The sequence below is a fragment of the Ictidomys tridecemlineatus genome, chromosome 3 (genome assembly GCF_052094955.1).
Source record: "Ictidomys tridecemlineatus isolate mIctTri1 chromosome 3, mIctTri1.hap1, whole genome shotgun sequence".
Lineage (NCBI taxonomy): Eukaryota > Metazoa > Chordata > Mammalia > Rodentia > Sciuridae > Ictidomys > Ictidomys tridecemlineatus.
The window spans coordinates 25,251,707-25,277,130 of NC_135479.1; the positions used below are offsets into that span (position 1 = coordinate 25,251,707).

Sequence of the window (25,424 nt, forward strand, 5' to 3'; positions counted from 1 at the left end):
GAGTATTTTGAGATGACTATGTATCAATTAAATTTTGGAAAAGTATGTTTTCTCCACCTATGCTAGTAGAAGAGTCACAAGTAGATTTTTAATTTCAAATCTAACAACTGATCTTAACATTAATAAATGGGTTTCTACTGCTTGAGCCCTAAACTCGATTAATCATAAAAAATATTCATTGAATGTAGTCTGAATGTCCAGTTCCATACTTATTTATTTATTTTTATGTGGTGCTAGGATCAAACCCAGAGCCTCGCACTTGCTAGGCGAGTGCTCTACCACTGAGCCACAACCCCAGCCCAAAACATGAGGTTTACTTTTTTTTTTTTTTTTTTTTTAAATGGTGCTGGGGATTGAACCCAGGACCTTGTGCATGCTAGGTCCTGAGCTATATCCCCAATAGTTCCATACTTAACTGTCAATCTTACCATAACCAATGTATTTATTTATCTTTGGGGGTACCAGGGATTGAACTCAGGGGCACTCACCCACTGAGCCACATCCACAGCCAGTTTTTGTATTTTCTTTAGGGACAGGGTCTCACTGAGTTGCTTAGCAACTTGGTTTTGCTAAGGCTGGCTTTGAACTTTGGGATCCTTCTGTCTTAGCCTCCCAAGCCTGGCCCCATGACCAACTTCTTTGGATGGTTTGAATGCAAAAATGTTTCTAGTCTTGAAGAGTTAAAAGAACTTTTATATGTTCAAGAACTGAGAGCTTCTCCTCAATACATAAAATTTCCTTCTTCAAGCAATTTCCCACCATCTCTTTTATTTTTTTATTTTTTAGTTATAGTTGGACATAATACCTTTATTTTATTTATTTTTGTGTTGTGCTAAGGATTGAATCCAGTGCCTCACATGTGCTAGGCAAGTGCTCTACCACTGAGCCACAACTCCAGCCCCTTTCCACCATCTCTTACAGATAATTTTGCCTTTAAATAGCAAGCCATTTAGATACCACAAGACTTTCTTAGTCTCACCCCTAGATACTGATGGAAAAAAAAACACAATAAAAATCAATTTTAAAAATACAGAATAGTCAGCTAGATATTTAAATCAAACAAGGAATCTCCAGACTCTAGATACAAATTCATTCAAATAAATACTTTAAAGTTTTATACATAAATTCATTTTTAAGGTATTGAGTACTTCAATGTTCTAAAAATGTGGGAAGAGTTAACATTTTATCATTACTGCCAGAGGTTGTTACTCTAAGAATTGTCTTACAAAGGTCAACTTTTTATTGGTCTTCCAAAATCAATTCTTCACCATGAGAAATGGACATCAGTTAAATAAACTTAGAATAAGAACAAAACAAGTCAATACATACATAAGCTACTGCTATCCTTGGGACCTGAATTCTAGTGCAATCTTCGAAGATACTTAGCTAAATCTAATCTAATCTAATCTATCTATCTATCTTTCTCTCTCTCTCTCTTTCTTTTTTGAAAGTATTTTTCCCTTAGTTGTTGATAGATCTTTATTTATTTACAGTGGTGCTGAGAATACAACCCAGGGCCTCACCCATGCAAGGCAAGTATTCTACTGCTGAGCCACAGTCCCATCCCTAAATCTAAATTTTCTCATCTGTAAATTAAAGGTACAACTGTATAAGAATGTCTAAAGTCATAACCAGTGCTAAAGTTCTAATGCTTTGGAAAGACTGTTAAAATTTTATCTCTCTTCGTATGTTCTTTTAAAAAACTAAAACCAGCACACATACAACATAATTCAAAAATTACAGGAAGCTTTAATTGAAAAATAAGTTTCCTCCTAGACTCCTGAGTCCCTCCAAAGCCTAAAACAACCACTGTTTGTTTTGTATCCTCAAAAAAATAAAAATTAAAAAAATAAAAATAAAATAAAAATAAAATAAACAAAAAAGGCATGTACCAGCAAATTCCCTGTAGGCCATACATATACTTATTCTTTCTAAAGGTTGTAAAGAATTCTACTGCACCATGCTGTGTGGTTTCCAGATTGTTTTTTTTTGGGGGGGGCTGGGGGGAGTGTTAGGGTGGAGGGGTAGTTATTGGGGATTGAACTCTGGGGCACTCAACCACTGGGCCATATCCCTAGCTATATTTTGTATTTTATTTAGAGACAGGGTCTCACTGAGTTACTTAGCTCCTGGCTTTTTTGCTGAGACTGGCTTCCTGATCCTCCTGCCTCAGTCTCCACAGCTGCCGGGATTTCAGGCCTGCACCACCACACCTGGTGGTTTCAGATTTTTCTCACAAACTATGTGGCAAACAAGTGTACCTGTGCATGAAATACAAGTGGTTGTTGAAGCACTAGACAGGAAAGCCTGGTATCAGGAACTCCCAGCAGTAACCCTGCTGGTTTGAGAAGACCTGTTTCACATGGCTTCCTGCCTAGTTTTATCTTAAGCTCTAGCACAGCACTTGAGATGGGCATGACCTACTAAGAGCCAAACAGCCTGTTTACCCCCCCCCCCACCTATATCCTATTTTCTGTGAAAAAGCAAGCACCTAGAGAAGACTCCTCCCACACTGAAACTTTATATCTACCCTTGATATATACCGCTATAAATAAGGCAAGTGCACCAAAACCCATATCCCCCTCTGATTGGCTTAACCTAGCACTGCCCCTGTTCTGTAAAACATATTTCTGGTCTTTTGTGGCTGTATCTTGGTTCTACTTTCATAGCTTTTATTTCATAGTCAGCCCAGTCCTCCAATGGGAACCTGTTCCCTCACCCATGCAAGACATGAGTGAGATACCTGAACAAAAAAAGTACAAGGAGGCCCAAGAGCCTTGCACACTTTATTTTGATAGATACTTCTAATTGCCCTCCAAAGTTATCAATATATGCTTCTAATGTGATTCCCCACTGAGCATCTACCTCTTAGAGCTTCACTATCCATTCAGGATAGACAGAGAGAATTAAAAAAAAAAAAAAAAAAGAATGGGTACAAACATGCAAAAAAAAGAATGGGTACAAACAAGAAATAGCGAGATTTAGACTTAAACAAAAAACAGCTACATCTTTTATTGACAAACTCCAACCAAAAATATAGCAAACATAATATATGGTACTTGCCTGCTGGTTGCTTACAAGATTTAAGTGTTGATATTTCCTTGTGGTGCTTGTAAAAAAAGATATTGACAGAAAATAAATTTCTATTCACAGAATAGGCAAACAATTTATATTGTAAATTCTATGAAACTCCACAAAAAGTCCAGTTCTGTCTTAGATCAGAATGTGGATTTAATAAGGTGTATTGCAGGCTGGGGTTGTAGCTCAGCCAGTGGTAGAAGGCATGCACAGCAGGCTTGAGACCCTGGGTTTAATCCACAACATTGCAAACAAGCAGTGGCTAAATTCCTCCACATATAATCTGTCGCTTTCAGAGAATGTTATCAGCACACATAAACGTAAACTTAGTTCCTTGTCTTTGTCATTGACAAGATTCCCATTAAGTCAACTGTTTATCCCCAAATTAAAAAGGATAGTGCATGATATCAGACCTGATAAATGTGTTAATGAAACACACAGGAAGCAGCTCTTAGAATGATTTTACATTTTTAAATTAAACAAGTGGTACAACATCTATAATGTAGTAGATACCCAGTAAACGACTTTTAAATTAATTCATAGTATCCACTTTGGAAATTATCATCTTAATTTTACAGAAAGTATTTGCAAAGGACCATGTAAACAACAGGCAACTCTAAGAGTGTGGGTGTGGGTGGGTTCCCATGATCTCCTAAAATCAAAATAAATATACACACAGTTCCCATTTTACTTTCCTGTAACTATTACATTTATTACAACTTCAACTGTATCATGCAAAATTTAAAAATATTTTGTCCTTATATTGAAATGTGAAAAAATGCATATTACAGAATCAGAGCCAGGAAGTGGTACAAGCTGGAATCCCAGCAGCTCGAGAAGCTAAAGCAGGAGGATCACAGGTTCAAAGCCAGCCTCCGCAACTTATTGAGGCGCTACACATCTCAGCGATATCCTGTCTCTAAATAAAAATATAAAAAAGGACTGGGAATGTGACTTAGTAGTTACGCTCCCACTGGTTCAATCCCAGTACCTGCTTCCCCACTCCAAAAATAAACAAACAACAACAACAACAACAAAAAAAAAACAGAGCTGTGTGCAATGGTGCACGCCTATAATTCCGCGGGCTCAGGAGGTTGAGGCAGGAGGATGGTGAGTTCAGCAATGGTGAGGCACTAAGTAACTCAGTGAGACCCTGTCTCTAAATAAATACAAAACAGGGCTGGGATGTGGCTCAGTGGTTGATTGCCCTGAGTTCAAGCTTCAGTTACTCGCACCTCAAAAAAAACAAAACAAAACAAAACAAAACAAAAACAGAATCAGGGAAACATGTAATACATCCAATTTGTATGTTTTCAGCAGACATTCCTTTAAATTTATAAGTGAAAAAATAAAATTTATGAACTCATAAGACTTCCCACCATATTCTTTCCTAACTCACATAAACCAGATACATCCAATATTAAATCTCTTGAGAAAACTAAGCTCCCAGTGATCACTAAAGCACAAGCCCTATGATTTTAGGCATTAACAGGAAGCACTCAGAATCAAGGCCAACCTTAAAAACCTACATATAAAACTAGCCAATCAGGATCGTAGGCCAGAAATATCTTTCAAAAAGAAGGTTTGTCTTCTAGCTCTTATTATAACTATGCCACAAATTATTGTCGGGGCTCAGCTGAAGATATTGGGCTCACAGCTAATAGTTCTAGGCATCCAATAGGATATCAATAGAAAAGGAGAGGAAGTGACATTAATAGGATGAAAAGTCAAATAAGGGTTATTTGGTAAGGGTCCTACCCATGATATAAATAAGTCCTTACCTGCAGGTATATGGGTAGGCCCTTTAAGACTGATTGTATCTGAAAAATTATGAAAGTCTTCTAGATGCTAACAAATTCTACTTACCAGAGTTCAATGTCCAGTTTATCAGACTGAACTACACAGGTAAGTGGATAACATTTTTAAGAATTTTCAAGTGAAAATTTTACACCAAAGAAAAAAATCTCAATCATACAAAAAAGAGGTAAGCCTCAAACAACACTATCCACTCTTTCCAAGATACATAAGAATGTGTTTCTTGGATTAGAGATTAGTATAACGTGGCAATGGACCAATGACTACTTGAAACTAGTCCAAAAGTCAAATCCAAAGACACTCAATTTAACACACAGCTTGCCAATTACACTGTCAAGAACAAACTGAAGCAATGTTTGGTTGGGTTGCTATGTTAAATGCAAACTATTATGACATAAAAGAGAACCATTAATAGGTCATTATTGGTTGCAGACATGTAACCAAAGTGCACACTTATTGGTTATAGACATTGCAACCAGAATATTTTATCCAATCAGATCATGTGATGCAAATAACTTTCAAATTCAGCTTCAAAATTGATGTCCAACATTCTTGAGACTTTCATATTACTTGTAATTAACCCAATCACTTCTATAGATAATTTACGTCTATAAACTTTGACTTTTAAAATTGATGTTCATTTAGCTAATTCACAATGTCTTTATATTGTAGTTGGCAAAAGATGATACTTTTATTCTTTACTCTGGAATGAAACTATGATCTTTATTTCAGTTCCTGCCATAGCTAATGTTAAAAATCTTATTCAAGAAGAAATTTCCAAAAAAAAAAAAATTAAAACAAAACTCAGATTTGTATGGTGAAGTCATTCACAATTTGTTTGGAAAAAGAGTAGAATTAGTACTGTGCCTTTCAGTCTGAGGACTCTTCAGGTCCTTTCTTGCTTAAGTACTGATGACCAAGTAAAAGAAAAACTGACAAAATAAAACTCAACACTTACTTATTTGCAAACATGGTCACAGTACTGTTGGAAAAGCCTAGATAATTTTGTTAAAATGAGGTTTTTGCCAGGCATTGTGATGTGCACTTATAATCCAAGAGACTGGGGAGGCTGAAGCAGGAGGATCACAAGTTGGGAGGCAAGCCTCAGGAAATTAGTAAGGTCCTAATAAGCAACTTAGTGACATTCTGTCTCAAAATAAAAAATGAAAAGAACTGGGAATGTGGTTCAGTGGCTAAGCAACCCTGGATTCAATGCCCAGTACCAAAAAAATAAAATTAAATAAATAAAATAAAATGAGGTTTTTGCATTACAAAAAGACCTACCCATATATTGTTAAGAGTGCAAAGAGTAGATCATCCACAGAATTCTGGGATAAAAACTCTAGATGCATTTTTTACTTTTTTTCGGGGGGGGGGGGGGGCGGTGCTGGGAATTGAACCTAGGGCCTTGTGCATGGGAGGCAAGCACTCTACCAACTGAGCTATATCCTTGTTTATTTAAAATTTTACCTACAGTAAAATTATACTTTCTGGTGTACAGTTCTGTGAATTAAAAAGAAAAGATTTCTACCAAGTCAAAAGCAGGCAAAACAAAATCTAAAAGGTTAAGCAAGGATTTACTGAAAAGAAATAATGATCCTTTTCTTTTGATCCTGTCTTCTAGCCACTCTTCAATTATCATTTCATTGATTTCTATGCCTGCTTATCTCTTCTGTACCTCTTCTGTACCATAAACCAACTTTCTACTACTAAACATCTCAACATGGTTATCCCATAAACATATGAAACTCAACAAGTCCAAAATGATAGCCCTACTTCTTCCCACAACCTGATTATTTTTCCAATGATTCTATCATTCATTCAAGTGTTCAAACTAGAAACCTAGGAGTCAGCCTCAATTCCCCACCCCCTCCCTATACACTCTTCTACTTCCCATCCCACACTGCAGTCATCACATCTTACCAATTTTACCTCAGAAATACATCCCAAACCCATATTTCTCTTCATCCCACAACCACAAGCAGTCAAGTCCCTGACATTAGCACACTGCAGTATTACTTTAATTGCTATATTTTATTTTTCTATTCCTACAAACAGAATGAACTATTTTTTGCTGACATGTTTTGAGTATGTTTTTTCTCCCCAGAATGCCTCTCCCTCATCTTTGTAAACTCTGATCTCTCCAAATAGAATTAAATACTTCCTTCTCAATCTCCGTGTGTAGATTTCTTGCTGTTGTAATTATTTTTCTTTCCCACTAGACTGAGAGTCCCTGGAGTGCACTTGCTATGTTATATTAACCAAGGTAAGCCAGGTGTCTAGGAAGTGTCTTGCAAATAATAAATGCTTGAAAAAAGAATGAGTGATTTTATTTCTCTTAGATAAGATTCCATGCTTACCAATAAACTTTCCCCCACCCCCGCCCCACTCTGCCTCACCATGCTGGGGACTAAACCCAGGATCTCTGTGCATGGCAGGCACGCACTCAACCACTGAACTATATCCCCAGCCCCACCAAGTGATCTGTTCATTTGTATGGTACAGTATGTTTCCTAGCTGTAAAATCTCAGGAACATTACTTAAGAACCTTTCTATGCCACAGACTCCTTATCTATAAAATACAGATGAGATTATCTTCCTCTTCCTCTTTAAGGTTATTCTAAAGATTAAATGAGTTCAACACAGGTAAATGCCTGACACATGGTAACTTGCTCAGTAAATATTAGATATTCTTCCTTTTAAAGTAGTATCTTCACTCTAGAAAGGGAATGGACAGTAATGACATATTTTCTAGGCCATGGAAAAGACTACCTCTCAAAACATATTAATAAGGGCTGGGGTTGTGGCTCAGCAGTAGAGCGCTCGCCTAGCACGTGCGAGGCACTGGGTTCAATCCTCAGCACCACATAAAAATAAATAAATAAAATAAAGGTATTGTGTCAACTACAACTAAAAAAAATTTTTTAAATACATTAAAAAAATGACATTCTGTCAGCTCCTGTGAATAAGCTATTTTACCTGACACCAATCAATTCTAGTGACACTGAAGCAACTGAAGTTACCAACAAAATTGAAGAATGAAGCCTGAATCTTAAAGATCTCACCAAGTTAATGGCATCCTGAGACAGCCTGTCAGAAGAGCTAGTTGGTTACCTTGTGACACCTTACCTCAGTTCTCTTTAAAATGTACTATTTTGGTCAAAAGTAGTAAAATTTATTGAAAAGAATGTTACATTAGGAGAGAAATACACAAAGCATGCCATTAACTAGCTTTGATTATGTACTTTACAGAGCAAGTCCTTGAATTTAAGAAAGTACTAGTCAGTTCTCAATTATTCGTATTAAGGGAGGTAAAAAGTGATATGAATAATTCAAAACATATAGTAAAAAGAAATCCTTAACACATTTTACTTTTGAATACACTGTCATTTCTTCTAAAGATTTACATCCAAATTATCTTTTGTCTGAACTTATAATAATTATTTACATAGTCTGGACATACATTAAAGATATCATGAGACTGAATTGAACATAAAATAGGAAGCCAACCTGAGAAAATTTTGAGGGATAATTTACATGAGGATAATGTTAAAACTAACTATTATGTAATAATCCCTCTTGACCTCACAGCATGCTCTTGTGGCTCTTAGCCATAACATTCTTTCAACTGAATAACTGTCATTCAGAAATAAAAGATGAGAACTGAATTTCCAAAGGTGAATCAATCTAAATCTGCAAGGCCATTACAGAATCATTCAGTTGAGGATTTTGCTTCCACAGATATGGGGTTATATTTTACCTACAGAGCTACAAGTGGGTACCAACCTGATCACAGGCCAACTTAATTCATAAAATCAAGATATTATTCTTCAACAGTTATGTAATAATCTCAGTGTCAGAAAAGGACTTCAGAGACTACCTTGCTTAAACTCTTTGATTTTATAGAAGACACTAAGATCCACAAAGTTGCAACATGTCTACTGAATTACATGGTAAAATAAATACATATTATTGGAAAGTTTGTTATTTGAATAATTTACACATAAATAAATGACCCTTCAGGGGCTGGGGTTGTGGCTTAGCAGTAGAGCACTGCCCTAGCATGTGTGAGGCACTGGGTTTGATCCTCAGCACCACGTAAAAATAAATAAATAAATAAATAAGTGTATGAAAATAAATAAATACATAAATAAGTGACCCTTCTCCTACATTTCTTGTAAAAAGTTACTTTAATATATGTAGTTTGCTTAAAATGAGGCCATATCTACACATCTGCTTTATCTTATAGTTCCATACTGCACAACTTAAGATGTTGTAAAAATAAAAGCAGTCAGGCACACCTGTAATCACAGAAGCTCAGGAGGCTGAAGCAGGACAATCAAAAGATTGAGGCCAGCCTCAGCAACTTAACGAGGCCCTAAGCAACTTAGTGAGACACTGTCTCAAAGTTAAAAAAAAAAAAAAAAAAAAAGAAAAGAAAAATCAAAAGGGCTGGGGATGTGACTCAGCGGTAAAGCCCCTCCTGGGTTCAATCCCCAGTACAAAAAAATAGATAAATAAAATATTAAAAAAATAAAATAAAAATAAAAAGCAATCATCTGGGATCTAACTTCACTCCCATACATGCTTTTCCACTACATCATAACATAAACTCTCCTCTCCACAATTAGCTAACTCTAACTTGTTGGTCAGCTCATTCCTATTACTATATCCCTTTCTCATTTATTCATACCCTCTGAAAGCCAAGAAGATCCTCCTATCTCTTATCTGAATACTATATTTCCAGATTCAGATCAAGCTCTACCCTGCCACCCCAGTACACTCTGAATTCCAATCATACTTACTGTCACCTTCTTAGCAATTAATATTATTACTTAGAACCCATGAGCTGACAATGAACATAGGATGCTCAGATTTATAATCCTTGGGTATATGTCTTTCTTTTTTTTTTTTTTTTTGCAGAGGGGAAAGGATGCAGGGGAGTACTGGGATTTAACCCAGGGGCACTCTACCACTTACCCATATCCCCAACCCTTTTTATTTTCTATTTTGAGACAGGGTCTCACTAAATTGTGGAGTCACTAAATTGGCTTGAGTCATTGAGATTACAGGCATATGCCATAGCAGCTGGCCTTAAATTCTCTTGATGGATCTAATGAGACATAGGAATAAGTACTTTGAAAAAACACAATTTGTCAGATGGTAAGAACAGTTACTATAAGAATGTAACTTTTCCTTTATTAAAAAGTTCTTTCTTGGGGCTGGGGATGTGGCTCAAGCGGTAGCGCGCTCACCTGGCATGCGTGCGGCCCGGGTTCGATCCTCAGCACCACATACCAACAAAGATGTTGTGTCCACCAAGAACTAAAAAAAAAAAAAAAAAAGTTCTTTCTGGGGCTTCTATAGCTAGTTGATAGAGTGCTTGTCCTGCATGCACAAGCCCTGGGTTCAATTCCTAGCACCACACACACACACAAAAAGTCCTTTACTTTAAAAAAAAAAAAAAAAATTTAAAAAGTCCTTTACTGATGATAAATCTTTTCAACTATAAAAATATCTAAGGAGTGGGCTGGGATTGTGGCTCAGCAGTAGAGCGCTTGCCTCACACGTGTGAGACCCTGGGTTCAATCCTCAGCACCACATAAAAATAAACAAAATAAAGATACTGTGTCAATGTATAACTTAAAAATAAATAAATAAATAAATAAATAAATAAATAATATCTAAGGAGTGAAGGCCTTAGGTGGACTGGAGTGACTTGTACTTCACAGTTGCTGGGGCTACTGGGCTGGCCCACCTCTTCACTGTTTGAACAGAAGCAGATGAGGCACTAAAGCTACTTGAAGAACCTAACCCAAACTTCAATATTAAGCCAAATCATAAATTTATATCAACAATATGAATGACAAAATTAAGAAGAACTGAAGAGATCTCTATATGAGAGGGCAGGGCTCTATTTAAGGAACTGAGCTCATTTACAAATGCTTTGAGACAGTTACAAGGATTTCTATTTTATGGTAAACCAATGTGAATCCAGTATGCAAAAACAGATTCTGATACGATATTTAAAATATGAGGCACTTTTTGCTGACAAAGAAAAGAAAAAAGCCAAAACTGGAACAGACTGCAACAACTGCAAACAAAAAGCCTGATTGGGAAATTCCAAATTCAGCTAACACCCAAGGAAATTCAACACCAAATCCTCAGATTCCTGATTACCCTCAAAACTATATTTATTCCTTAATAATTTACCAGAAGAGAAGATGATGATGTTATCCATGCTGTTTAATCTGTTCCCTGGTTTTAAGGAAATACAGTCTGATACTTGGAAGGTATGACACTGCTTTTGTCAATTTTGAAAATGACAAGCAGGCTGGAGATGCCAGGGGTAGTTTAAGATCACCCTATCCCATGCTATGATCAACTATGCCAAGAAATAACACTTGGGATAGTCATTTTTAATGGACTTGATGGTATCCACAGTGTTTGCTTTGATAACATTTAGTCAAGTCGTTTTAATGGTTCAAGGTGGAGGATAAGTGAAAGTGAAATTTTTGCGAAGGACTTAAAAAAATTCATCCACTCTTTCTTTAACCTTAGTGAACAATGAAATACAAAGGCCTTAATTTTGTACAATAAACTTTTTTTATACAAAAAAAAAAAATCTAAGGAATGATTGAGAAAAAAATGTAACGTTGCACACTCTTTAACACAGTAGTGCCACTTCAGCAGTTAAGTCTAAGGAATCAATTTGACCAGCGTATATAGATTTATGTACAAGCCTATTCGTGACAGCATAATTTATCTAAACAAAAACTACAGAAGTTCCACATATGCACTTGGACAAATAAAATATGATGTCTCCATACAACAGATTCTATGTAGTCACTTTAAGAAATTTTTCTTTTTTTACTGGCATGAAAAAATACACTGATAAACAACACATGCAAATATACATTTAGAGAAATACCCAATAATATTCAGAAAAATGTTAACTATAATAAATTGTCTGGGATTGGGGTTGTAGCTCAGTGGTAGAGTACTTGCCTATGTGAGGCACTGGGTTTGATCCTCAGCACTACGTAAAAATAAAGATATTGTGTCCATCTATAACTAAAAAAATATTTTAAAAAAGAAACTGCCTGGTTGTATTTGGGGCAATTTTTTTTTAAACTTTTTTTCATTATATGTTTCTATTTTTTCCATGAATTATTTTATAATCAGAAAATGAAAACTTTTATTATGAAAAAATACAGTGTAAGTTTTTAAATTACATGCAGTTCTTTTTAAAGATCTGTATACAGTGTATTACTCCCATTTACTACAATCATCACCACTCAGAGTGCAAAATTCGCTTATTAAGAGTTATAACCCCACTGGGCATGGTGGCACAGGCCTGTAATTCCAGTCGTTTAGGAGCCTGAGGCAGGAGGATCATGAGTTCAAAGTCAGAGCCTCAGCAAAAGCGAAGTGCTAAGCAACTCGGTAAGACCCTGTCTCCAATACAAAATAGGGCTGGGGATGTGGCTCAGTGATTTGAGTGCCTGAGTTTAATCCCCAGTACCAAAATAAAAAAAAGTTATAACTACTAAAAAATATGTCAAAACTGATATGTAACTAAATTCCCCGTTGTCATTATATTGTTTCTTCAAGCCAGAAATTTCTGAAATAATTTATGATAACTTTCCCTGAAGGAAGTTTCTACTTTATGGAGAAGATATTTCCCTAAGTGGTAAACATGATAGATGGCAATGAGTCAAGTCATCACCAAGTCAAATTATATTCCAAATGTCAACCATCACCACCACCACATCATCACAGATGACCAAGGTTCAGGGAACCACCACTGCTTTGGTACCTCTAGTGAACAGTATTGGGGTGCCCAATACTTGGTGTCTTTGGGTTTGGATTTCAATTTAATAAGTTTCCAGAGCCATTCCATTTCGGATGCTCATCCATACTCCAATTCCTCAGCAAGGATCTCTTGGACTTCCTCCACTTCCCAGATACTAATTTCTGGATTATGTCTGCATTTCTATCCCCCTACCAAGAGGAAGGGAAGAGTCAATATGAGAAAACAAAAAGTGTAAAAGGCCCAAGAGAAGACTTGAATGGATATACTAGAATAAAAAGGCAGTTAGCTTATACATGGCAACCAAAGGGAAACACTATTATGCAAGAAAAAGGCAAGGACCATACAATAGAAGGCCTAAGAAGTCATAATGAAGAGTGGATGTTGTCATTTTCATAAATCTTGCTGTTCCCATGGTGCATCAATTGTACATAAAAGTTTCATTTTCAGCGTATGAAAATGAATTTCTAGAGCTGTTTCAAACCTCACCTCCTTTTCCCAAAATTCAGTATGAAAGATCCAACTGCTTGCCTGCTGGAGGGGATCTCTGTCCTAAAGGGCAACACATCCAAAACCAAGTGCACTTTTTTCTCCACAGCAGCTCATTCTGACTGGTTTATATCTTTTAACAGACCCATCAATTCATCCAAGCTTGACATCTTGATGTTATCTTTATTTCCTTGCCTACTGCCCACCCCCACTGAATACAGGTTCCACAGGTCCTTAAAATCCCCAACCTACTCCTTCATTTCCAGTTCCACTGACATTATCCTAGTTTATGCTAGCACCAATTCTTCTTCTGATTACTGGAATAGGCTAGCTAGTTTCCACACCTCCACTTCTTTCTCCATCAAATTTAGCCCATATGATGTCATTAAGACAATTTAAAGACCATCAATAAGCATATGATATACAATTTATTACCTCAAGCTCTGCTTTCACTTAAAGCTCCACTCATAGATCTGCCTACTCAACATATTTATACTTAGCTTTATTCGTATCTAAAATTGAACTCCTGATTTCTGATCTTCCCTCCAAATCCCACACCTACTTTTCCCATTCCTCTTTATCTCCCACCCCCATCTCAGTAAGTGACACCTCTACCCATCCAGTTGTTTGAGCCAGAAACCTGGGAGTCATTCTTGACACTTTTCTTTTCCTCAATCCCCACATTCAATCTATAATTAATTCTTTAACATACTTCTCAAATATATCTACTTCTCTCCATCTCTTACCTCCTGAGTCCCACCAGCAGTTTCTAGTTTAAGTGGTATGAGTGCAGCCCAGGTATGAGTTTTTAAGCTCCACAGGTGATTCTAACACTACAGGATTTGGACTTCACTGTTATATAGGAGTCAACTTCTTTGACTTAATATCTACTACTTTCCCCTTGTTCACTTAACTCTAGCTATACTGGACTTGCTGGTTCCTTGAACAGGCCAGGCTTATACATGCCTCATGGCTTTTGCCCTCACTGAGGCCTCTACCTAGAGTGCTAGTTCACTCCTCCTCTTTCTACAGACCTTTACTCAAACATTACCTTTGTAGTGATTTTGAAAGGCCTTCCTTCACTATTCTACCTAACAATGCAACTCCTACTCCCACCTAATATTTCCTATCAATTTCTCTTCTTGGGACTTGTGATCACATTTTAACATACCACATACTTTATTGAATCCTATTTGCTGCCTGAATATGAGCTCCATGAGAGAGGGATTTTGTCTGCTTTGTTTTTTAACTATATTCCCAGGACCCAGAACAGCATCTGGTACCTAGTAGGAACTCAATATTTAATTTCTCACCAAGCTTTCTCTGGCTCCTCAAATTAAATTTAATCTCCCCCCATTATCCTATTAGTAATTTATCCCATTCCTTCATACCATTTATAATTTATAGTTGTGTTTATTTGCTGAAACTCCTCTCCTAAATTGCAAATTCTGAGTAGAAATTTTCTGTTTAGGTGGCCATTATATATACCTTGGCTCAAGCTTACATGGTACAGAATAACTATTCAAAAACTAGTCAATAATTAATAAATAAATGAAGTAAAAAAATTTTCTGAAAGTACACTGCTATCATGAACCCAGGGGAGCTTTACCACTAAGCTATACCTCCAGACCTTTTAATTTTGAGACAGGGTCTTGCTAAATTTCTAGGCTGGCCTCCAACTTGAGATCCTCCTGCTTCAGCCTCCCAAGTCCCTGGGATTACACGCATATACCACCATGCCCGACTCAAAAATTTCCAATGTCCCCCATGGTTTACCACATTAAACCCAAGTGCCTGGCAATAGTAGAAAACCTTCCATGTTCTCAGACAATTTACTTTTCAGTCTTATCTCTCATAATCCCATATATCTTTTGCCTCAGCTACATTACACTCATGATTTCCAGTACAAACCCTCTACTAACAAACACAGAAATTCCCTACCTCCACATTTTTGCGTATGACATACCTTCTTCCTGAATTCCCTTCTCCATCTCTGCCAATCAAAATTCCAATCTTCAAAATACCTGTTGTTCAAAACCCAGGACAAATTAACCTTCACAGAGACTTTCCTCTCACCCCAGCTTTCTAAATTCAGTGATTTCTTCTTCTAAACACCAAATACATAATGCTGGTTTAATGCTCCGCTGTTTCAGAACATACCTTCTTTAACACCTTTTGCCTAGTCACTAAAAGATATTCACTGAAATGAAGTCAGTTAACAACACTACTCCCTTATCTGTGACAAAACATACTTAAATAGTTGGAAGGAAGTGGGGGCTGTTTCTCTTTAGCAAGACCCTTTAATGACCAAAAGGTATAATAAAGCTGGTATGGTGGACTCCCAGCCTTTTCTTTCAGGACTTTTCTTCTTTTATGTGTTTTCTGAAAAGGTATTACTTTCCTAAACACAATTTTTAGAGAAATTTTTCTCAAATGCAATTTAAAAAAATATACTTAAGGGGTTGGGGTTGTGGCTCAGCGGTAGAGTGCTTGACTAGCAAGTAGAGGGCTCTGGGTTCAATCCTCAGCACCACATAAAAATAAAATAAATAAAGGTATTATGTTCAACTACAACTAAAAAATAAATATTAATATATATATAAAATTGTCAGGTGTGGTGGCAATGTTCCTCTATGTCCCAGCTACTTGGAAAGCTGAGATAGGAGGATCGTGTGAGCTCGGAGTTCAAGAGCAACCTGGGCAACATAATAAGACCCTGTCAGAGAGAAAGGGGTGGGAGGGGGAAGGAAGGAAGAAAGAGGCAGATAGGAAAATGTTAAACTCTATGCACTACTACATAACACAAATTTTATATTTATTAAGACAGTTTATTCTAATATTATTATAGACTTGAAAGACTACCTGGTTGAAAATCTTAAAACTCTGGTGTTTGAAAACATTAATTCCTAGGGATGCATTTCTATTCAATTTGACATTTCAAGATTTTTATGCTCTTTTAAAATATTCCATTCATTTTGACATATTAAGTGTGCTAAGTGATTTCACTAGCAAGTCAGTAAAATTACATTATGAGGGACTGGGGTTGTGGCTCAACGGTAGACCACTCGCCTAGCACATGCAAGGACCTGGGTTCCATCCTCAGCACCACATAAAAATAATAAATAAATAAAATACAGGTATTGTGTCCAACTACAACTAAAAAATAAATATATTTTTTAAAAAATTACATTATGAAATGCTTGTTATATCTAAGTACAGACCTTTTCTCCCCACCACATCCTCTCCTAAGGCTATAAGTTCTTAGAATATGCCCCAAAGATCCCTGAAATTCCCTTTTAAAAGGTCTTTTAAGTCAAAAATATTTTATAATAATACTAAAAAATCTTGCCTTTTTTTGATTGTTCAAACTGCACTAGAATCACCACCATGCATAGGTGATGAGGGGTGGGGAGCCAATTGTGCTAACACTTTCTTTTTGTTTTGTTTTTCCTACCACAGATTGAAATCAGAGGCACTTAACCACTGAGCCACATCCCCAGGCATTTTTATTTTCCATTTTGAGATGGGATCTCATGGAGTTGCTAAAACTGGCTTCGAATTTGCAATCCTCCTGCCTCAGCCTTCCAAGCCACTGGGATTACAGGCATGCACCACAGCACCCAGCTAGGACTTTCTTGATGGAAGTAATAAAAATTATTTTATCAAATCTGAACCTTTGAATATAGGTCTTTTAAATATTCTGTGTAATGAAAGAAAGCACTTCACAGGATACTCAAGCACAATAATTTCAAAAAAGCACTTAAGACTGGGTTGTCAGCTCAATTGGTCACTTTTTCTATGGAACACTACTTTTTCTTGGAACAAAGAACAAACTGGTTATTCAGACAAGAATATTTAGCAGACATTTTCTTGAAAATGGAGTCTGCCACATAAAGGAAAACAACTGACAGTATTTGTTGCCAATGATAAAACCCGAGCCTTAATGAAAAAATTTACAATTTTAGAAAACTTACAGTTGCCTGACATTTTCCCAATACTAGCAAACTTTTCTCATGAAATGGAATGGTAATATTAACTAATGTGAGCTTTTAAAATACTGCATTGTGGGGCTGGGGCTGTAGCTCAGTGGCAGAACACTTGTCTACCATGTGTGAGGCACTGGGTTCGATCCTTAGCACCATATAAAAGTAAATAAAATTAAATAACACAAATAAATAAATAATATTGCATTGTGAAATGTTTAAACATATGGAAGATCTGCTTAACTCCTAAATTTCCTAAATGATCAATGCCTACTATTATAAAATCATGTATGGGTAAAAGATCCATTTAGCCATGCACTTGTAATCCTAGCTACTCAAGAGGCTGAGGCAGGAGGTTTACTTGAGCTCAGCAGTTTGGGGCTGGCCTGGGCAACATAGTGAGATCCCATTCCTGAAAAAAATAAATAAATAATGCATTCAAACACAACACAAGACTAATGAATTTGAATTTAACAATAACATGATACAATTTCAGATTCCACAATATAACTTAACTTATAAGAAACACTTGTCAAGTTTTGGTATGGTATCAGAGAATGTACACAACTGTCTGAAAATGCTAACAAAAAAACAAACAAACAAAAAAACTTCTCCCTTTTTCAACTATACTTTGAGGCCATATTTTCTTCATATACTTTTTACATATCCTTTGAAGTCATATTTCTTTAAATACCTCAATCAAAACCACCTATCACATCAAATTCAATCTAAAAGCAGATATGAGAATCGAGTGGTATTCCATTAAGCTGGATATTTAAGAGATTTGCAAAAATGAAAAAGTGCCACCACCCTTTTCACTCATTTTTTTGAAGTTATTTTTCATAAGAATATTACATTAATGAGATGGTTTATTGTTATTTTTAAATAATAAATATTCTGTAAATGTTTTCCATCTCAATTTCTACTTTGATAAAAATCAACAGATATAACCCAAACAAAAGCTCTTATTTTTTGATACTTGGGGTTGAACTGAAGGGCATGTTACCACTGAGCTACAACCCCAGTCCTTTTTATTTTTAGACAGGGGCTGGTCTTGTGGTCTTGAACTTATAATCCTCCTGTCTTCGCACCCAAAGTTACTAGGATTACAGGCATATGCTGCCATACCCAGCTTAGTGTACTCAATTTTTAAGAGTGTAAACAGTCCTATGACCAATAATGTTTGAGATCCCTGCTTCAAGAAAATCTGTCTCTGAGTCTAGCCAACCCCCAAATTGCTGTATGTACCAAATCTACCTCTCCCCTTCCACAACTGGGGTGAACCTGGAGGAAATCAAGTCTTAGTTTGACCAAATTAGATCTCCCTCAAGAATCTGAATAAAGTCTCATAGAAACTAAAGTTTATTTATAGCAGAGAACAAGACTCCATCAGCTCTTATGGCTGAAGTCTATGGAACTGTTTTCGTTCCAGCTCTTTTGAAAATCTGGTTGGTCAACTTTGCCTTGCATTCTACAATTATTATTTCCTTTTGATAAATCTTTTTATATGAGCTAGTTTAAATAGGTTCCATTTTCTTAGATCAAGAAAAGCTTTAACATCATAAACCTCAATACCAAACTGTTTTATTTGGTATCTTCCATTTGAAGAATCATATTCCTAAATAAAAATGAAAATCACTCCAACAAAATTAAAAATTGAGTGGAAACTGTAGGCTCATTCAGAATAATCAGTTGCTAATTAGATAAGGCAAGCCTATTTTTTTATGTGAATATATTTAGATAGCAAATGGCTTCATTAAAATGTACCAATCTGACAAAGGTTTTTAGGGAGCTTGATAAACAGAAAAACAAAAGGTACTAAGTTTTGCTCTACCAAATAAGAACAATTATTATAAAATTCTGATAATTAAGGCAGCACCCAGCACAATAAAGCAAACAGACTAATGGTACAGAATAGAGGCAAAACACATGCAAGCGCTTTTATGTATGGAAACATATAAGTGGCATTACAAAGTAGAACGAAGCAGATGGACTACCGGATACATGATGCTGGGTCACTGGATTATCCTTATGAAAAATAAAAAGAAAAGAAATTTAGAACCATACTTCAGGGTTAACATTAGAGGGGGAAAAAAAAGTTTTGATTCCTACTTCACACTGAACATCAAAATTAATTTCAGGGGGCTGGGGTTGTGGCTCTGTGATACAGTGCTTGCCTAGCATGTGGGAGGCACTGGGTTCAATTCTCAGCACTGCACTTAAATAAATAAAATAAAGGTTCATTGATAACTAAAAAGTCTTTTTAAAAATTAATTAATTAATTCCAGGTAAATTAGGGGTTAAAATGTGAAAAGCAAAACTAATTTTTTTTATTTTTTTGGTAGTGCTGGGGATTGAACCCTGCCAGGGCCTTGTGCATGCAAGGCAAGCACTCTACCAACTGGGCTATATCCTGAGCCCCTCGGAGTTTCCTTTAAAAATTACAAATAAGGGCTGGGGATGTGGCTCAAGTGGTAGTGCGCTCACCTAGCATGCATGAGGCACTGGGTTCGATTCTCAGCACCACATAAAAATAAAATATTGTGTCCACCTAAAACTAATATTTAAAAAAAAAATTACAAATAAGCCAGTGCCACGTGCCTGTGATCCCAGCAATTTGGGAGTCTGAGACAAGAGGATTGCAAGTTTGAGGTCAGCCTCAGCAATGTTAGGCCCTAAGCAACTTAGTGAGACCCTGTCTCAAAATTAAAAAATAAATAAAAGGGCTGGGGATGTAGCTCAGTGATAAAACACCTCTGGGTTCAACTCCAGGTACCAAAAAGTTAAAATTAAAAATAGAATCATCATATATTCTAGAAATTTTAAGACTGAGTATATACTCAAAAGAATTAAAAGGAGGGTCTTGAGGAGATATTGTAAATCCATGTTCACAGTAGCATTACTCACAATAGCCAAAAGCTGGAAATAACCAAATGTTTACCAACTGATGAATGAATAAACAATATATGGTATACAAATACAATGGGATATCCATTAGTCTTTTTTTTTTTTAAAGAGAGAGTAAGATCGAGAGAGAGAGAGAGAGAGAGAGAGAGAATTTTAATATTTTATTTTTTAGTTTTCAGCGGACACAACATCTTTGTTTGTATGTGGTGCTGAGGATGGAACCCGGGCTGTACGCATTCCAGGCGAGCGCGCTACTTCCAGGCGAGTGCGCTACCGTTTGAGTTACCTCCCCAGCCCCTCGATTAGTTTTTGAAAGAAAGGTAATTTTGATACATACTACAATACAGATGAATTTTTTAAATTTTTTTTTTAGTTGTATTTGGACACAATACCTTTACTATGTTTTATTTTTATGTGGTGCAGGGAGGATTGAACCCAGTGCCTCACACATGCTAGACAAGAGCTCTACCACTGAGCCACAACCCTGTCCCAACACAGGTGAATTTTGAGAATATTATGTTAAGTGAAAAAAGTCACCAAAAAGACAAATACTGTATGATCCCACTTACTGTGGCACCTAGAGTGGTCAAATTCCTAAAGATAGAAAGTAGAGGGGTGGATATTGTTTAGCATTTCAGCATTACAAGATGAAAAAGTTCTAGACACTGTTGAATAACATTGTGAATGTACTTCAACTACAGAATTGTACACTTTAAAGTAGTTATGTTGGAAATATAATAAAAATGTATATTATTGTGCATAATAACAAAAAATTAGAAATATCTTAAAATGTTTACTACCAGGAAATGGATAAATGGTTAACACAATACATTCATACAGTAAAATACCATACAGCAATTAAAATGAACTCCAGTTATACATAAACCAAGTAAATCTCAAAAACCATATTAAACACAAATATTAAAGAATGATATACAGAATTATAGGGTGCACACTGAATTGTAGCAAAGCTAGAATTTGATAAAAACCAAATTCAGAAAAGTGTTAAGTCTTTTTTAATATTTAATACATATTTTTTCTATTCCTTCACAGCACTTTAATTAATTTTTAAAATATTTTTTTAATATGGTGCTGAGGATCGAACCTAGGGCCTCACACGTGCTAGGCGAGAGCTCTACCGCTGAGCCACAACCCCCAGCCCTAATTAATTTATTTTTCCCACATTTTTTATTTGTGAATTATGGTTGTACATCATGATGGGATTTGTTGTTACATATTCATACATGCACACAATATAACAATATAATTTGGACACTGTCACTCCCCAGCACATCATGCCTCAGGATGTGTTACTTTTTTTTGGTAGGGGAAGGTACTAGGGATTGAACTCAGGGGCACTGGACCACTGAGCCACATTCTAAGCCCTTTTCTGTATTTTATTTAGAGACAGGGTCTCACTGAGTTGCTTAGCAACTTGGTTTTGCTAAGGCTGGCTTTGAACTCGAGATCCTCCTGCCTCAGCCTCTGGAGTCATTGGGATTACAGGCATGTGCCACTGTTTAACACATTTTATATTTTAAAAATTAAGACAGCACAAATGATGTTCTGCACTAAAAAGATCATTTCTATTTACAGCAAACTTTATGTGGCTTACCTATTTCTAGATATCAAGTAAAGGATTATATAAATCTCAATTTAAGGAGAAAATGATTACACACATTTTTCCCCTTACAAATAAATAAACAGGCAGACAGGAGAAACCAGAGGCTTTAGAAAACTACTCCAGGCCCTTCTCTGATATAAATGGCACCACAGCATGAAGATTTATGCCAACAGCTTCGTAGCAAGAAACATCCAAGAGCAAAGGTCTTCCTAGCCAAACAAGAGTTATTGTTTGAATATTTAATTCCCACTCTATTTTTTTTTATTGGTTGCTCAAAACATTACAATGATCTTGACATATCATATTTCATACATTTGATTCAAGTGGGGTATGAATTCTTATTTTTACCACGTGTACAGATTGCAGGATCACATTGGTTATACCCACTCTAAGGTCTGTACCCAGGTCTCCCAAAGCTGCCTTGACCAGCTCTGCCATACAGAGCACTTGGGCAACTCCTTGCCAATCCTGACAGTAATTTTATGAATGACAGCCTCTACATTCCCTAAAGAGTCTATAAGGATTTTTTTTTTCTGATATGGAGGGATTAAAAAAACAAAAGTAAAAAAAGGGCTGAAAATGTGGCTTAGTGATACAGTATTTGCCTTTCATGCACGAGGCCCTGGATTCAATTCCTGGCACTGAGTGAGGGTGGGGGGAAAGAAGCTACTAGATCTTACTATTAAATGTGTCAGCATAGCCATGCCTTATAAATACAAATACAAGAAACAGGTGTGCTTCTCTGAATACACAACCAGAATTAATATGGAGCCAGTAATGTTATGAAACCAGGTTGAAGATAAATAATCTTGTAAATATGACAAGAGGGTAAAAAAGAAATTGAGAAATGAATTTCAGATAAGTATCAGAATACTGTTATTATCTGACTTTGAGTAACTTGAAATCAGTAAGACAAAACTCAAAATACCACTATACATGGGAAAAATTTAATGACTCTTTTTTTTTTTTTTTTTTTACTAAGGCAGGAATTAGTCTAGCCCCTGAAACCAGCTTTAGAATGCAGTTCTGTTCTTTCATTTGTATTAACCTTCATTAGCATGGTGAATTTCAGAAAACACTGCAGATGCACTGACATTTCTCCTGAGTCTACAGTACACAAAAGAAATTCACAGGATTCAGCATTGTTCCAGACCCCAAGTTAGGACAATTGGATATCAGGGTTCACGACCCAGCTGAAGTTATTCCCTAATTAAGAACAATTTGTCTTACTCCTTTTTTATGATGAAAATCTAATGATAATGGAAAAAAATGTGTTATTACAGCATAATCTTACATAATACTCCAACCATGTAAGAAATGCATGTAAATGAAGAAAACAGAAGAAAAACATATGCATGCATATACATACGAAGATGTTTTTATACAACAATGAAAATGCCACACCCCCAACAAAACTTATAAATACAAATTTCAGTCTCTTTCATTCTGTGTACTTTTCATCTCAGAAAAAAGCAGGGTTTCTCATGAGGAAAAAAAAAAAAAAATCCCCATGTCCTTTCTAGCTAAACTTTTAGGTGGGGCGGAAAGCACCACTATCTTCAGAGACACTACCTGTCTTTTACAAAGAATATTTAAGAGAGCAGAGCCTGGTGGCACATGTTTCTAATCCCTGCTACTTGAAAGGCTAAGGCAAGAAAATCACAAGTTCCAGACTAGCCTCAGAAACTCAGAACCTGTCTCAAAATAAAAAAGTAAAAATAAAAAGGCTGGAGATGTAGTTCAATGGTAGAATGGCTCTGGGTTCAATCTCCAGTACCGGGGGTGGAAAAGAATATTCAATATTTAAGACAAAGAAATTGTGAGTTCTAAAATCTAGAATCCAGCAATGCCAGTGGCACAGAAGTAAAACACTAAGTCCACCGGGTTAAATAAAGGCACCTTCAGTTTTGAGAATTTGGTTCCAGAAGCTCCATAAGGGAGATGAAAAACCTAATTTATTGAAAGGGAAGATATATAAAGGTAGAGGGTTTCACATCTGGGACAGGAAAAATAACAAAGTGAGCTAGGAACAACTTATGCCAGAAAGCAAGGAAGCACTCACACACTGAGCTGAAAGGGCTCCCACAGGCCAAATATGGAACATCTTGTGCATCACAAAGATTGTAATTGTTGGTAGAACATAATAAATTAAAAGCCATGAGTTCATGATGATACTAAAAGAGAGAAAAGGAAAATTCATTTACTACCATTAAAGCTGACCATCTCCCTTCTTAGAAAAGCGTTGAAAGAATTAAGAAATCCTCTATTTAGTAGAAATTATAATTTATTCCAAAGTGATGAGAAAAATCTTCATTGAAGATGAAAACCGGGCTGGGGATGTGGCTCAAGAGGTAGCGCGCTCGACTGGCATGCATGCGGCCCGGGTTCGATCCTCAGCACCACATACAAACAAAGATGTTGTGTCCGCCAAAAACTGAAAAATAAATATTAAAAATTCTCTCTGTCTCTCTCTCTCTCCTCTCTCCTCTGTCACTCTCTCTTTAAAAAAAAAAAAAAAGAAGAAGATGAAAACCAATCTAAAACCAATGTAAAAAGGTCTAGTACAATTAGATATCACCATTTTGTAACAACCAGTGAATTAACTGATTCAGGCAAGGACCATCTTTTTAAAGGATGCAGGAGAAGTATTAACAGTATGGTGCCAGAGGGGCACTTCTCTACAGATTACTTGCTAATTACAAAGTGAAAAACATCTTTACCATGAAGAGATCTGTTATTTATCACCTGAAACACAAATGATCAAACTTAACATTATTCATTACAGGGCTATGACATTAATGTTTTTCCTAATATAATGCCATGAGAAACAGAACAACATCTGAGAAGTATTTTTTTACCAAAAATGTTTAATGATAATATAATCAAGCCTTTAGACTTAATACTAGTTTATAGGTAATACAGGGATAAAGAAATTAAATAGTTAGGAAACAACTGGAAAATTCCAGAAGTGGTATATGCTATAACATAAATGATCTTGTTTCTTAAAGACAACAACAACAAAAAAACATGTTGTGTGGTTTCTAAACTTTTCTGTATTTTTAAGACTAGAGAGACATGTTTGAAAGAAAATAAATAAACAGCTAAAAAAAAAAGTGTCATGTTCAAGGCAACTGGGAAAATCTGAAAGAAACTGAATATCAGCATTACTATTAACTGCCTGAACTGTAACAAGTACTGTAAGGACAATTAAATAGAACAATGTATTTCAAGGAGATACATCTAAAGTATTTAAGGGTAAAGTGTCATGATATCTGCAGTACAAAAATGTACATATTATGTATCTAAACACATATGTATACATATAGATAGATAAAGCAAGTATAGCAGAAATGTGAACAACAGCTAAATCAAAGTGATGGGCATAAAGATGTTATCTATACTATTCTTTCCATTTTTCTGTATATTTAATTTTTACTTAAACAGTTGTTTACAAAAGAAAAAAGGGTAAAAAGGTTCAAAATGCACTTCTTCCAAGAAGTCCTCCTGAGCAAATTCTCCTATACCTTTGATCACTTCCTTGCAAGATTGTTTCAGCACAAAGTCCAATATAATCCTATTCACATCTATTTTCTAACTGTCCTCTTATATTTCGTATATTCAGTAGATCTGGTTTCCTAGTAAGACTATAAGTTCCAAACACAGACATCTTTTCATTCTTTTCTATTTCTTCATGGCTTATACTGAAGTAATCTGT

The 25,424-nt window shown here is 36.0% G+C and overlaps 1 protein-coding gene and 1 pseudogene across 5 annotated transcripts in view; one reads left to right on the forward strand and one right to left on the reverse strand.

The window, feature by feature from the left end:
- Window positions 1–25,424, reverse strand: part of Spop (speckle type BTB/POZ protein) — a 74,729-nt gene that overhangs the window by 45,721 nt on the left and 3,584 nt on the right. The window contains exons 2-3 of one of the 5 annotated variants that reach the window (XM_040268902.2): window positions 10,149–10,218; window positions 3,064–3,109 (exon numbers count right to left, since the gene is read on the reverse strand). The exons of 1 other annotated variant lie outside the window; for it this stretch is intronic. The gene's annotated coding sequence lies outside the window, so the exon portion shown is untranslated. Of the gene's footprint in view, window positions 1–3,063; window positions 3,110–10,148; window positions 10,219–15,161; window positions 15,220–25,424 lie in introns of all 5 variants that reach the window. 3 more of the 5 variants (XM_040268901.2, XM_040268900.2, XM_040268903.2) reach the window with 3 other exon arrangements.
- LOC101966106 (U2 small nuclear ribonucleoprotein B'' pseudogene) lies at window positions 10,792–11,294 on the forward strand (annotated as a pseudogene).